Source organism: Cyprinus carpio, chromosome A16 (genome assembly GCF_018340385.1).
Source record: "Cyprinus carpio isolate SPL01 chromosome A16, ASM1834038v1, whole genome shotgun sequence".
Taxonomy (NCBI): Eukaryota; Metazoa; Chordata; class Actinopteri; order Cypriniformes; family Cyprinidae; genus Cyprinus; species Cyprinus carpio.
This window is the reverse complement of record NC_056587.1, coordinates 59,348-74,637: the sequence shown is the minus strand read 5'-3', so window position 1 is coordinate 74,637 and position 15,290 is coordinate 59,348. Positions and strand designations below refer to the sequence as shown.

The following is a 15,290-nucleotide window of genomic DNA, read 5'->3' as shown; positions in this document are numbered from 1 at the left end:
ATAAAATAATATTTTGTCCCTGTCTTCAGACTTGGAGAGACAACTTTTCATACTTGTGAACTACAATGGCAATAAACAAAACTACCTTAAGTAGTGGTGTAACTCCTGGAAGTGTTTGTTTTTTGTTCTTTGAAGGGTTCTAAGCACTGTAATACAACATAACTGATTGCTTATTTTAGAACGTATTCCTAATAGGATACTTTAAAATATGTGCACTCACTCGGTGCACTTTTCACCACGTGTTTAAAATCTACTTTGCAATTCTAATGATTCAGAAAGCCCTTACAACAACAAATGAGAAAGCCTTTGAGTTCACTGGGATACAAATATTTATAAAAAAAAAAAAATGCAGAAAGCATATAAAGACAACAAAAATATATTTTTACATTTGAGAAGTGATTTACTCTTTTAATCACTAATAGACATGATATGATTAAGGATTTAGTCCATATGTAGATTATACTGATACTGATGATATATTGTATCTCCACTCAGTTGTGAAAATATGGGAAATATTAGCTCTGCTCCTTGGAACGTAATAGCTTGGCCCCAATTTCATAACCAGATATCAGAAGTGCAGTCTCCACCAGGATATCTGAGCTCATGGGGGCAAGTGCAGGACCATCTGGTTCTGCTCCGAAATCCACAAGGAAATTCTTGTTGAGCTTCAGCCCACCTTTATCTGTGTCCACGTCAATCTGCATCATGACTGACCCCTCCCTCAAGAGAAATAAGAGACATGTTACAGCATAGCAAAACAAATCAAGAGGTTACTTCTCAAATCATTTAAACAGCCTCATGTCTTAATCTTTGATTAACAAAACTCAAGTAACATTACAAACAAAGATTTTTTTTTGTCTCACTTGACGAGGTCAGGGTAGAACTGCTTGTCCCAGGCACTGTATAAAGAGGTGGTGACGTACAGTCGTCTTCCATCCCAAGCTTAGCTGGAGCATCTGAGGGCCTCCCTGCACTCCGCTTTCCCTGATGAGGAAAAGGAACATTTTAACCGCCAACAAATGATGTGCTCTAATTGCTCTGTTTAGGTCTGCATGACCTAATGATTTGGAGGACAGTAAGCTGGGTTCATCTGTCAATTAGTTAGTTACCAACAACTTTAGGCTGTTTTTCCTCTACATAAATGGCTAACTCAAATGTGTACACAGAGCTCACATGAAGCACACTTGGAAGTAAAAAAAGTACCTTCAGTATCCGTGGGGGTTGGCTGGCTATCCAGTTCTTTGTCCTCCAATACTTTCACTGGTCCATCTTTCAAAAAATGCTGCCCCCAAGGAAGATCTTAAAATATAAAATGTAAGTCCTACTGTACTGACACTTTATTTGTCTTTGACATGATCATAGAAAATGTAGACAAAAGTGTCTTGATCCTGCTAATCCAAGCTGTCTTACCTGACCAACCATACGTGGATTCCTCCTGTCAGTGATGTCATACTGTCGAATGTCTCCATGCAACCAGTTACTGAAGTACAGGAAGCGATCATCCAGTGAGATCAAGATATCAGTAATGAGACCCTATGGCAAAAATACACGAGTACATGAGTGTATAATTTCTTTTAAAAATATATAATTTCATTATAGCAGATTGTCAAACTGGAGTCCAGGAAAAAATTGAAAGGGGAAAAATGAGAGAAAAACTTATTATTCAGACAACTTTTTTTTTTTTTTTTTTTTTTTCACTTTTTGCAGATTGTTAAATTTGAAAAAAAATGAAAATGAGAGAACAGCCCCCCCCCCCAAAAAAAAAAAAAATCACTAAATGTATTTTTAAGGGCTGTAGATATATCAAATATTTAACACAATATTTTGTAAAAAATTACATACATAACAGTTTATATTACTTAAAAAAATTGTCAGAAATAAAACTAAAAAATAATCATTATTCATAACCATTTCATTCTATTAACAGTCCTAGTTTTTATATATACAGGTGCATCTCAATAAATTAGAATGTCGTGGAAAAGTTCATTTATTTCAGTAATTCAACTCAAATTGTAATTTATTAAATAAATTCAATGCACACAGACTGAAGTAGTTTAAGTCTTTGGTTCTTTAATTGTGATGATTTTGGCTCACATTTAACAAAAAACCACCAGTTCACTATCTCAAAAAATTAGAATACTTCATAAGACCAAAAAAAATTTAAAAAAATAATAAAAACATTTTTAGTGAACTTTTGACCTTCTGGAAAGTATGTTCATTTACTGTACATGTACTCAATAATGGTGGGGGCTCCTTTTACTTTAATTACTGCCTCAATTCAGCGTGGCATGGAGGTGATCAGTTTGTGGCACTGCTGAGGTGGTATGGAAGCCCGGGTTTTTTCTTTGACAGTGGCCTTCAGCTCATCTGCATTTTTTGGTCTCTTGTTTCTCATTTTCCTCTTGACAATACTCCATAGATTCTCTATGGGTTTCAGGTCTGGTGAGTTTGCTGGCCAGTCAAGCACACCAACACCATGGTCATTTAACCAACTGTTGGTGCTTTTGGCAGTGTGGGCAGGTGCCAAATCCTGCTGGAAAATGAAATCAGCATCTTCAAAAATCTGGTCAGCAGAAGGAAGCATGAAGTGCTCCAAAATTTCTTGGTAAACGGGTACAGTCACTTTGGTTTTCAAAAAACACAATGGACCAATACCAGCAGATGACATTGCACCCCAAATCATCACAGACTGTGGAAACTTAACACTGGACTTCAAGCAACTTGGGCTATGAGCTTCTCCACCTTTCCTCCAGACTCTAGGACCTTGGTTTCCAAATTAAATACAAAACTTGCTCTCATCTGAAAAGAGGACTTTGGACCCCTGGGCAATAGTCCAGTTCTTCTTCGCCTTAGCCCAGGTAAGACGCCTCTGAAATTGTCTGTGATTCAGGAGAAGAGTACCACAACTAAGTTCACTCAAATTCTTGAATTGATTTTTCTTGACAATCCTCATAACTCTACCCCACCCTCAGTCCATTCCTTGTGAAGTTCACTCAAATTCTTGAATTGATTTTGCTTGACAATCCTCATAAGGCTGCGGTACTCTCGGTTAGTCGTGCATCTTTTTCTTCTACACTTTTTTCCTTCCACTCAACTTTCTGTAAACATGCTTGGATACAGCACTCTGTGAACAGCCAGGTTCTTTGGCAGTGAATGTTTGTGGCTTACCCTCCTTGTGAAGGATGTCAATGATTGTCTTCTGGACAACTGTCAGATCAGCAGTCTTGATTATGTAGCCTAGTGAACCAAACTGAGAGACCATTTTGAAGGCTCAGGAAACCTTTGCAGGTGTTTTTGGGTTCATTAGCTGATCGGCATGTCACCATATTCTAATTTTTGTTAAGATAGTGAATTGGTGGGTTTTTGTTAAATGTGACCCAAAAATCATCACAATTAGAAGAACCAACGACTTAAACTACTTCAGTCTGTGTGCATTGAATTTATTTAATACACGTTTCACAATTTGAGTTGAATTACTGAAATAAATGAACTTTTCCAAGACATTCTAATTTACTGAGATGCACCTGTATATATAACACTAACAGTATGTAGAAAAAACATTTAGCAACCTTTATGTTTTAGAAAATGGGTCCTTTGCTAAGGGGATCATTGTATTTAGTGGTTTACTGTTGTAAAAAAGTCTCAAACCTATTCTATAGTGCTTTTTTCCATTTGGTTTGGAAATTACATTGTACACTGTACATAATGATTAATGTTTGTTAATTCCCTGAGTTTTTCCATTAGAGGGGATGTCTAATACTATTTCATGCATTTTGACTTATTTACACTGTTAAAGAGTTGGATTCTCATGCTAAACATGGCCAAAGTTTCAAAAAATTAGTTTGGATGTATGACAAGAGTATTTCTGTGCCCAATACTCTCCTTCAGGGTTCTTATAAGTTTCAGAAAGTTTTTTTTTTTTAATTTTTGTAAGACATCATAAAGGGCGGAATTACCTGTATGGGCACTCGCACGTGCACACATCAACCAGAGTCAGTGCAAGAGCACGCCCATCAACATGCATTGTTCAGGTGCCACAGCTGCACAGGACTTGCTCAAGAAGGATTTGCCCATTTTGATTTTAGACCAAGAAACAAAAAATATCACCAAAGAAGTGTGTTTTTGGTTGTGAGGGAAAGATAACCTCATTCAGAAACCCAGCATTAAGGGAACAGTGGATGCAATTTGTTTCTCTGGGGCAGCACGGAGTTGTACATGTGTGTTTGTCATTTCGGTGACAAATGTTTTATAACAAATTAAAATTTAACTCAAAATTTTGGTTCCTGTCAGTGTCTCTTTAGCTCTCTTTAGCTTTGACTCTTTAGCTCCGCCCACGGCACACCTCCAGGAGACTCTTTAGCTCCACCCACGGCACACCTCCAGGAGCTCGACTGTTGTTATAACTGTATGTCTTTTATAAATCTGATAAATCTAAATACGATAAATCTGAAGACACTTCAGAGATATGAAGGATGCAATACTTTTCTGTAGGTACTCAAGATTAACATGAGATTGCCAGAAACTGTGTTTTTTTATCCCTTTAATAAAAAAATTAAAACATTAAAAAAAATTAAACTTAAATAAAAAAAATATACTATAGAACATTACTTAAAGTACTCACCTGGCATTTCAGGAAGAGCCCAACCTTCCACCTTTTTGCTTGGAATTTGGATCACTTTCTCTGCTGCCCAGTCCCGTTTCTGTAAAATACAAAATCTGAAGTTAAAAACATGCATTGTTTAAAAACTGTGGGGGTTGTTGGCATAAAACTGTCCTTTAAATCATTTTTTAAGGCTTTAAAAAAAGGTTAGAGAAGATTTTAATACAAGCGCTTTTTATGTACTTGCCGGAGTCTTGTAGAAGCGGAAGATGGTGCTCTGAAGTGCACAGCCCACAAATCCTTCAGCCGCAGCAGGGTTGTGCAGGAATCGGATCTCCAGAGGAATAGCACCCTCTTCCCCTAGATCCAGAGTCTGTATCCGCTTGTGCGTGGTCCAGTCCCCACACATGGAGGCGCTGTCCATAATGACCTACAGACAGATCTGATCATCACTGCCAGTCGGCTACAACGACTCTTGAACATACTCTTGAACATGAACATACCAGTTTTGACATCTGCAGGGTTGAAGCCATTTCCCAATGCTTTTGGAGCTCCCCACTCAGTGCTGATCATGACGTTGTGGCGAGGCTGGTACCAGAAGTCATAACCAAACGGTGCTGCTTCACCTGGCTTCTCCCAGTTGCCAATGACTTCGAAAGTTTTGCCATCCAACAACACAAAACCACCTTAAAATGAATATAAATAAAAGGTAAGTTATAAATGTGTACTGAAAATACAGAGCTGTGAACACAGCATCTTACCCTTGCCATTGCCAGAGGGATCGCCCATGGTACTGATCATGATTTGGCCACTGCCTAAGCAGTGAGAAGTGTGGGGGTTGGCAAGGCCGCATTTCCAGAACAGATCTATGGGCTCGACTATCTGGGGGAGGAGAGAGATGAAAAGAATTCATGGGCTTGGCAAGAACGAAACATTCTTAAAGTCAAACAGTCATGTATTAAGGGGCGGTCACACTTGATGTTCAGCATTATGTTGTAGATGTTAAACAAAATCAATTATCAATATGGGTAACAGGGCATGATGTCATGCTTCTGGGCTTTTAAAATAAATTCAAACTGCTAAAATAAATCAGGTTCTCTGTGGCTTTTCTTAACAAAAACTGAAACAAATATTTGGGGCACATGACAAAAATATATTTATCGTGGCCACAAATTAAGAATTTGTTCCCACAATTTATTAATTTGTTCCCTTATTCTAGTAAATTGTTGTTAAAACAAGGGTATGAATTTGTAATACGTGGCCAGTATGAAGTACTATAGCATGCAGTTAAAAATTAAAAATCGTATCCATATAAGTAGGAAAAGCCCTTTTGGAGCAACTTGATCAAGTCATTTAAGCAACTCTATAGTTCATGAATTGCTCCTGGGTTTTTAAACTTCCTCAGATTACTAATCCAGATGTTCATCCACAAAATAACACCATTACAGTAAGGTTATTCATACAGACAGGCACTTGTATAACTGAGTGTTTACTAAAATGAACCTTATGAAGCCGTGGGGCCCGTGGATCCGTCCCTACATCAACGACATAGATACGGGAGGACATCAGGGAAGGCAGAATGAGACGATTGCGTCTTTTGGAGGGATCATCATAACAACTGCTACAGGCATTCCAACCAGAATGGTGTAGCTCATCCTTTAGATTAGGCATGGGCAGCCTATGAATCACCTAGACAAGAGGGTGTAAATAGAAAAAATGCTTCTAAAGAAATATGAAAAAAGAAAATGTTGCTGCCACATTCTAATTTTAAATAGTTTTAAGTGTATATTTCATATTTGCTATTACCTTGCAAAAATTAGGAGATTGTGGATTGATATCAACAGTTGCAAGATAGTCAGGTTTCTGAATGTCGGTGTTGCGGTAAATGCATGGCAGGTAGACTATCTCTTCTCGAGGCCCTGTAGGAAGAATTTATGTTTAAGTTTAAAGATTAAATCTATGAATCTTTGTTTCCTATAATTTATCAATAAATTCCATAAAAGGTGTACCATTTGTGTCCGCAACATTGGATAAAATGCACTAAACATGCTATAAAGTACGGAGCCCCGCACATGACATGCAGGAAAAGATAAATAAATTGTGCACACGATTTACTAATTCATTCCATCAAAAAAACAGTATAAGCCTATAAAAGCCAGTTAAACAGATTTTTTTTTTCATATAAAAACAACTAATAAAAAAAAATAATTTTACAAAGACAACATATATACTGGTTTTTCCATTAGATATTCATTCATATTTAAAAAAAAAAAAAATCATTATAATTTTATACATATAATAATTTCTAAGAATTTCTAAGGTATAATGCAATTTATCATGTTAAAAGTATTTTAGGTTTAGGTTTAAAATCACATAGAAATTTACTTGCTTTTACCAAATTACAAAAAAATTTGTACAGTGAAGCTTGAGGTAAGTTTATGGTGTATGGGTGGGATTCTTTTCTTTTTTCAGGGAAAACAGTAAGCAAACCAAACGATGCAGAGCAATGCCAATTCACAAGTGAGGAGGACCTCTGCTGATGGGGAGGAGGAGCTGCAAGATCATGTTCAGTGAGCACAGTTTGACAGTGAGTCTCCAGTGCAGAGGTCACTGCTCCCCTTGTAGTGACTTGCAACTATGTATTACCAACTCACATGTTAATATATACTACCACCTTATTGTTTAGACAATATGCTGTCTTATGTTTTAAAGCAACTCAACTTTCATGGCATCCAGAGGGGTTTTATATCCTGGTCCACATCCTGAACAGGTAGAAGCTGCAAGCAATGAGAGAGAGCATATGTCACATCTCAAATATTTCTATGTGAGCTATAGTCAGTTATTCAGTTATTGAAGTACGTAGGCCATCAGATGCAGTCATATAAAGACATAGTTAAATCTGGGAAGTATCCTATCATAAACTCAATTTTGCTTGTTATGCATTTCATCCATAATAAAAATCTGAGAGATTAAATGAAGGCATAAAGTTTTTGCATATTATTTAAATGTGTGGGTTAGTTAATCTTTTGAACTACAACGTGCACCACGTAGTGCGTTCACTCTTGAAAGGCAAGAATGATGAGTGAACTACTGGATATTACTAGAAAACACATTTTTAATGCCTTGTAAATATTTGGAAATAAGGAAAAACACGCATACAAGCACATAAACCCAACTACAACACAAGGGCAATGTCACTATCTAGGAGACACTGTGTCTTGCCAAGAATTGTTCAACATCCTTCCCTTGACAGCAACATGTTTATGGGTTACATGAAGGTCAGCCCCCTCATTGACCCAAATAAAAACGGTTGTGTAATCAAAGTCTGCGTTCAATGATGTCAGTAAAACTAAATCTACAAGCTAATGAGCCATATTTGCATATTGAGGTCAATAAGAAAAAAATTAAATCTATAAGCTTTTTATCACTATTATCAGGGCTCAAGTCTCACGCATTCGCCGTGAGACACACATTTCAACCCGTTCACACGTTTTTCACGCCACACCTTGTATTCTCACGCTGAGAAATAAGGGATAACTTGTTTTGTTATAATTAAAGGTGCTGTATGTAGGATTGACACCGAGTGGTTGAACTAGGTATTGCAGTATAAATTCAAAATATTGGAGAGACATGGAAGTTGCCAGATTGAAGACACAAACAGGAACGAGTGCACTTGATGATGAATGAAATAAAACACTCCCTGTTTTCCGCCAACTGGCAACCCGGGGTGCCGAAATACAATTGGGTAAACTGGCAGTGGGCGGGTTTCACAAACCAAAACAAAGATCGACATTCTGGCCAGGAATGCACATTTTCAAAGGAGAATAAATGTAGCATTGTTTTTCAGATAAATAAGTATGTTTACTTAGCATGTTTCTTAAATATCTGCAAACATATTATGGTATTTTTATGCTTTAGAAGAATCAAAATCTTACATACAGCATCTTTAATGGACGAATTCGGAGGGAAGTTCTCTGCCGAGTTTACCTACCAGCCAATCAGAAATTAAAATGTTGTTGTTTCTGCGTAAATTTCGTGATCCCGCTGCAAGAGCGTTCGTTACTAAGCAACATAGATGCGCGCACACACGTAGTGTAAGTTGAGAGACCAAGACCCGATGAATGCTGTAGGTAACCTTTTTTTAAGGATTTTGATTTTACGATTCCTGGACGAAATCACTTGTCTGTGATTAAAGATAGTGAGATCTGATGTTGGGGAATATAGCTAAATTTGTGCTAAATTATTAATGATGGAGTCAAAAAAAACTCTCCAGCTGCTTTGCAACCAGAAGCTTTAACTTGGCTTTGGTTACCAGAAACTAAGTAGTAGAGATGTTACAACAATTGGTAAATATAATAAAAGACAGACAAATTTGTCCAAATAAAATAAATTGTTTTATATATTTATTTTTTTTAAAAAGTGCCCTTTCCCTGAGCATGTGTGTCAAGCTGTGTGTCAGAAAATGAATGGATAGACAACAACATATATATATAGAAATATACAAAAAAAGACAGTTTTTGTAAGTCTGTTTGAAGTGTTTGATTCATATTTTGATGCCTGGATGACAGGGGTAGGGGTTCCCCCTTAAAGGGTTAGTTCACCCAAAAATGAAAATTCTGTAATTAATTACTCACCCTCATGATGAACCTTCGTTCATCTTCGAAACACAAATTAAGATATTTTTGATGGAATCTGAGAGGTGTCTGACCCTGCATAGACAGCAATGCAACTGAAATGTTCCCAAGTCCAGAAACGTAGCGAAGAGATCTGTAAAATAATCCATGTGACATCAGTGGTTCATCTGCAATTATACAAAGCTACAAGAATACTTTCTTAATCAAACCAAAAAAAATCCTAACTATTCATCTTAAGACAAAACAAAGATTTAAGGAAAAATATCTTAATTTGTGTTCTGAAGATGAAAGAAGGTTTCACGGGTTGAAACGACATGAGGGTGAGTCATTAATGACAGAATTTTCATTTTTGGGTGAACTAACCCTTTAAAGCACTGTGGCTTCCCCATTCAAATGCAGATGCAGAGAGAGTGTTCTCCATGGTGGGTTGAAACAAAGCCAAAACTAGAAACAGTTTGGTTTGGACAGAATGCTATCATCTATCATGACGGTGAAAATGGCTGGCCTTGAGCCACAGTGCTTTGAGTGGGAGCCCCCTACCCCTGTCATCAAGACATGAAAATGTGCAACAAACACAACAGGGAAAAAAAACAAAAAACATTCATAAGCCAAAATGTGCTCTCTCTCTCTCTCTATCACACACACACACACACACACACACACACAAACACAGCTTGACATACATCCGCAGGGCAAGTTCTGCAATCCTACTTTATGTGTACAGTATGTACATTGAGCACTGCTCTTCTTCAGTTGGCTCGCTTGTGGAGAAATGTATTTTTTTATTTTTGATACATTTGCATTTTTAAAATACATAAACCTACTTATTTTATTTGGAGGGTTTTTTCGTTGTTGTTGTTTTGTTTTTTTTTTTTGCTTTTTATCATATTTACCAGTTGTGATTTACCAGTTGTTATTATTTCTATTTGTTCAGGTCAATTATGAACAATACGTAAAATTGAACTGCTAGGGAAAACTGCTGCAAATATTTGAATGGCTCCTCACCTTTTTGTGAATCCTCCCCTTTAAGTGGCCCCTCCCCTAAGCTCACTCCAAATTTTTGCTATAACTTGAGAGCCCTGCTATTATTATGTGTTAACATAATTACTGTATTGCACGAGATTAATATATAATAAAACGGTTAAAATGTTAGGATAGCTGCAATAACAGCGTTTTTTTTTTCTTTGCTGTAAATCAAATTTGATTACATGTAGACTTTGAATGCTTCAATATGCCTCAGAAAACATAAAAAAAGCTAATTTAGTGCACTTCGAAGGAAAGCAACATTAACTTCAACTTCAACTTCAATTTATTTGTAAAGCACATTTATACACAATTTATACTTCACATTTATACTTCACAGTGTAAAATAAAAACACAGTAGACATACAAATTTACAAGTACAGAAATTAAACAAGAACTACTTAAAAAGCCAAGCTAAACAGATAAGTCTTCAGCTGAGGCCTAAACACTAATGGAGCTTGTCGAATAGAAAGAGGGAGATTGTTCCACAGTTTAGGGCCTGCTACTGAGAAAGCACAATCACCTTTTGACTTCTTTTTGGACTGAGGAGAAACTAGCAACAGTTGATTTAACGATCTTAAAGACCTGACTGAAATGTAGGGCTCTATAAGATATAATTTGGAGACAAATTATGTAAAGCTTTAAAAACAACCAGTAAAATCTTGAAATCAATCCTAAACTTGACTGGTAACCAATGAAGAGAACGCAGCACTGGAGTGATGTGCTCTCTTTTTTTGGTGCCCGTCAAAAGTCTAACTTTAGCATTCTGCAGACGTGATAGTTGACGTGGCTGATCCCTACATAGAGGGAGTTACAGTAGTCCAGTCGCGAAGAAATAAAAGCATGTACAACAGTCTCCAAATCATTAAAACTACGAAAAGGTTTAAGCTTAGCAATAATTTTAAGATGATAAAAAAACTACTTCTTACAACTGAGTTAATCTGTTTATCAAAGCTAAGCGATGAATCAATAATGACCCCAAGATTTATCACATTGTCCTTCACAGTCATCTCCAAAGGAGCAAAAAATACTGACTACGCGCTCTTTAAAATTTGATGGCCCAAATATTATGATTTCAGATTTTCTTTCATTAAGCTGAAGAAAATTATTAGAGAGCCAAATTTTAATTTCATTCAGACAGAGTAACAAAGATTGCAAAGACTGTTCATCTCCAGCTTTAAGGGGAAAATAAATCTGTGTGTCATCTGCGTACATATGGTATGAGATGTCATAACGACGACAGATGGATCCCAAGGGGTGCATACACAAAGAAAACAATATAGAGCCCTGAGGGAGACCATATTTTAAAGGAACCACAGAAGAGGAGACATTTGCAAAATTAACAGAGAATGTTCTATCCTTAAGGTATGAATAAAACCATTTCAGAGCAGTACCCCTAAACCCAACCTCACACTCCAACCTTTTTAAAAGAATTGAATGATCCACAGTGTCAAATGTGGCACTGAGATCTAACATGATTAAAACCTAAGCCCTCCCAGAGTCAGATGCTAAAAACAAACTCATTCAGAACTTTAACACAGCAGTCTCTGTACTGTGACCAGCTCTGAAACCAGATTGAAATTCATCTAAAAGAGCATTAATAGATAAAAAAGGAGTAATTTGTGAAAAACATTTTTTTTCTATGACTTTAGATAGGAACGGTAGTTTAGAAATGGGACGGAAGTTAATCAATTCTGTAGCTGCTAGGCTTGGTTTTTTAAGTAAAGGAGAAACCACTGCGTGTTTAAGACAAGATGGGACAGAACCATTAGATGGAGAGAAAGTAGAATTACACGAATTCTATTTTAACAGACCTAGATCTCATGTCTAAATGAAAATAATCTGTTATGAATAAATTCTTTCTTCCAAATTGGAGCTATGGCGTACTAAAAAAATTCGGATGAAAATGTCGATTGCTTAAAAAAAAAACTCTGAGCAACAATGTTCAAAAGTACGGAGCCCCACACATGACCTGCAAGAAAAAATAAATTGTGCGCACAATTTACTAATTCGTTCCCTCAATGTACTAAAACGTGCACACGATTACTTATGCGTTCCCTCGATTTGCTAAATCGTTCCCTTGATTTATAAATCATGTGCACGATTTAGCAAATCGAGGGAACGAATTAGTAAATCGTGCGCACAATTTATAAATCAAGTGAACGAAATAGTAAATCGACGTAACGCAATAGTAATCGTGTGCACGTTTTAGTACACTTAGGGAACGAATTAGTAAATCGTGCGCACGATTTAGCCTACTATTTTTTCCTGCATGCCATGTGAGGGGCTCCGTACTAAAGTGCATTAGAAGTGACACTCACCCATAATGCCGCTGATGCTGCTGCTTTCACGGGCGGAAACTCACTGACCCAATAACCCGTTGGGACTTGCATAAATATTTTATGTGCCTTTGGGATTAACTCTTTCATAGACAGTACCACATGGGACTGTGAGATGCTCCTTATAAACCACATACAGGTATTCAGCTGGAGAATAAAAAACGCCGCCTCGGTCCCAGCAAATCGAGAAGGGTCTGCATCCCGGACTAATGTAGTTCGGTAAAATTGGCAAGATATTCACAGATTCGACTTTTGTGATCAATAACTCGCGAGCAAAACGTTTTTAGTACACGAATTATGCCTCTTTTCACTCGTAGTGATGTAGTAAACGAGCTACAAGCGACTTTGCCTGAACACAAGCTTTCCTCCTCTCTGTACAAAATACGATGATCTCAATGCGCTGGCGTCTGAGAGACACGTCCGAAGGGACCGTCTGCAGAGTGTGAAACGCGAAAAAGGTTACTAATAAAATACTCAATAACTTCACAGTAACACACTGTTGTGTCACCAAATTCAATTCACGCACTGCTCTCCTGCTGGTTATACTACAACATCGATTTTAAAAAATAGTTGCTTTTGCACAACTTTTATGATTTTTTTTTTATTATGAAAACGTTAATAACGTTACTGTAACACCATACTTTCACCAAATCCAGGTTACACATCACTGCTCTCCTGCAGGTTATACTACAACACTTATATTGAAAATAGTTGCTTTGGCACATTTTTTATGATTTTATTATAAAAATAGTTAATAACTTTACTGTAACACACTGTACTTTCACCAAATTCAGTTCACACGTCACTGCTGTCCTGCTGGTTGGATGAAATTAATTGCTTTTGCACATTTCTTAGGATTTTTTATTATGAAATAATAAACCTTTGTTTTTATCAACAGTAAATCATGACACCACATTTCATTTATTGTAGGCTATATACTTTAAATTCGCTTATTGAAAGAACAACAGCAGCAGCAGCAGTATGGTGTAACATTTATTTGAATTTTGTTTGAAATGGAGGTCCAAGTTTTTAGTAATCTAAATGCAGGTGCTGGTCTCTGGCAGGCAGTGTGGGAAACTTCCTGTCCACATCAAAACAAAGCACGGAAGAATGGGAAAAAAAGAGTTTACGCACAAACTGAGTTTATTTACATTTTAATCATGAGGAATAGTCAAAAATGCCAAAACACACACACAACACATTTACCTCTTAAATCATTATATATATATTTTTAGTCCTCTTTACATTTTCATCAAAATAACATCCAAAAGACCCCCAGTGATATCAACTCCCACTTACCTTCATAATCACACTGTTTACATAAAGCCCCAGTATTTAGTTCATATAAATTATATACAAAATTGTTGCAGCAAAAAGAAATTAAATCAATGTAAGCACCTTTTTATAAACATGTTTAAGGGCACCAATAATGTGCTACAGAAAGTCTTTGAATTGAATGTCAATGAATGGCACCTGGAGTGTAGTTATACCATCCTGTGGGTTGCTACAGTAATTTCAGATGCTGAAATCAATAATGAATATTCATACTGATCCCACTCCATTCACTGCTGCTTCTGCAATACCAATACTATGACTTTTCAAAGTGTCACATTGTTTTTTTTCAGTCTGTAAGTAGATAAATAACCGAAATGGAAGAATTTCAAGAAAGTCTGAGTCTGTTGCCAGCCATAATGCTGAACTTTAGCACAGCCATGTAAATGTAATAACAGACTATGTTAAGACATGGAATAAAAGTTATATTGTTCAGTAATGCCCTATTCAACCGCAAGAGAGTAAATTAAAGGGGTCATATGACGTTGCTAAAAAACATTATTTTGTGTATTTGGTGTTCAGTAGTACAGTTGTGTAGAAGCAAACAAAAAACGAAGCAAACCATTGTAAGCTTCAATCTGGCTTGATGAAAATGTTCTCATTACAGCTTTAGAATGGCGCAAAAATGCTGATTTACTTTCTGAGGATATACAATGCGTTTATGTGGTTTTAGGTTAAAAAAAACCACATTATTTTCCACATAATATACATTATTGTTGTCCCATTATTCCCCGCTTTTCTGAAACGCAACGATTTTTAAAAAGCTCATCGTTCTGAAAAGTGAGGTGTACACTGATTGGCCAGATATCAAATGCATTGTGATTGGCCAAATTCCTCAAGTGTGTGTCAGAAATGTCACGCCCCTTACCATACTGTGATGCCGTGTCCCGGTCAGAACACTGGCTCGACAACCCAAAAACAATAAAATCATAAATGAGGCTTTTGTTGCATCCAGTGGGGACATAATTACTGATTATAATGACTTATACTGTGTTTTTACGCCTTGCGTTGTGTATCGCGCTGCCTATCGTGCTGCGTAAACATAAAACCATGTCTGCATTTGTGATCTGAGAAACGGCAAACAACATGCGTTACTCTACACTCCTCAAAACTCGTGTTTGAATTATCAGTGGCAAATTCTTTAAATATGAAAACGTACTTACAGACTGTGAGTCAGAAGTGCCAGACTGTCCTTGCAAAGTTGGAACTGCCCCACTTTATAGAAACAGACACCGGCATTGTAGGTTACTCTCACAAGAAACAGTCCTCGTCCTCTGTAAAATGCACTGCACACATCTGAATATTTGGGTTGAACTGTTCTGGAACAGTGTTGTAAATACATCTTAACCACTGATTTCTAAT

General features: G+C 36.8%; 1 pseudogene; it reads right to left on the bottom strand.

Moving 5' to 3' along the window:
• Positions 1–520: 520 nt before the first annotated feature.
• LOC109063372 lies at positions 521–12,978 on the bottom strand (annotated as a pseudogene).
• Between the last annotated feature and the right edge of the window lie 2,312 nt (positions 12,979–15,290).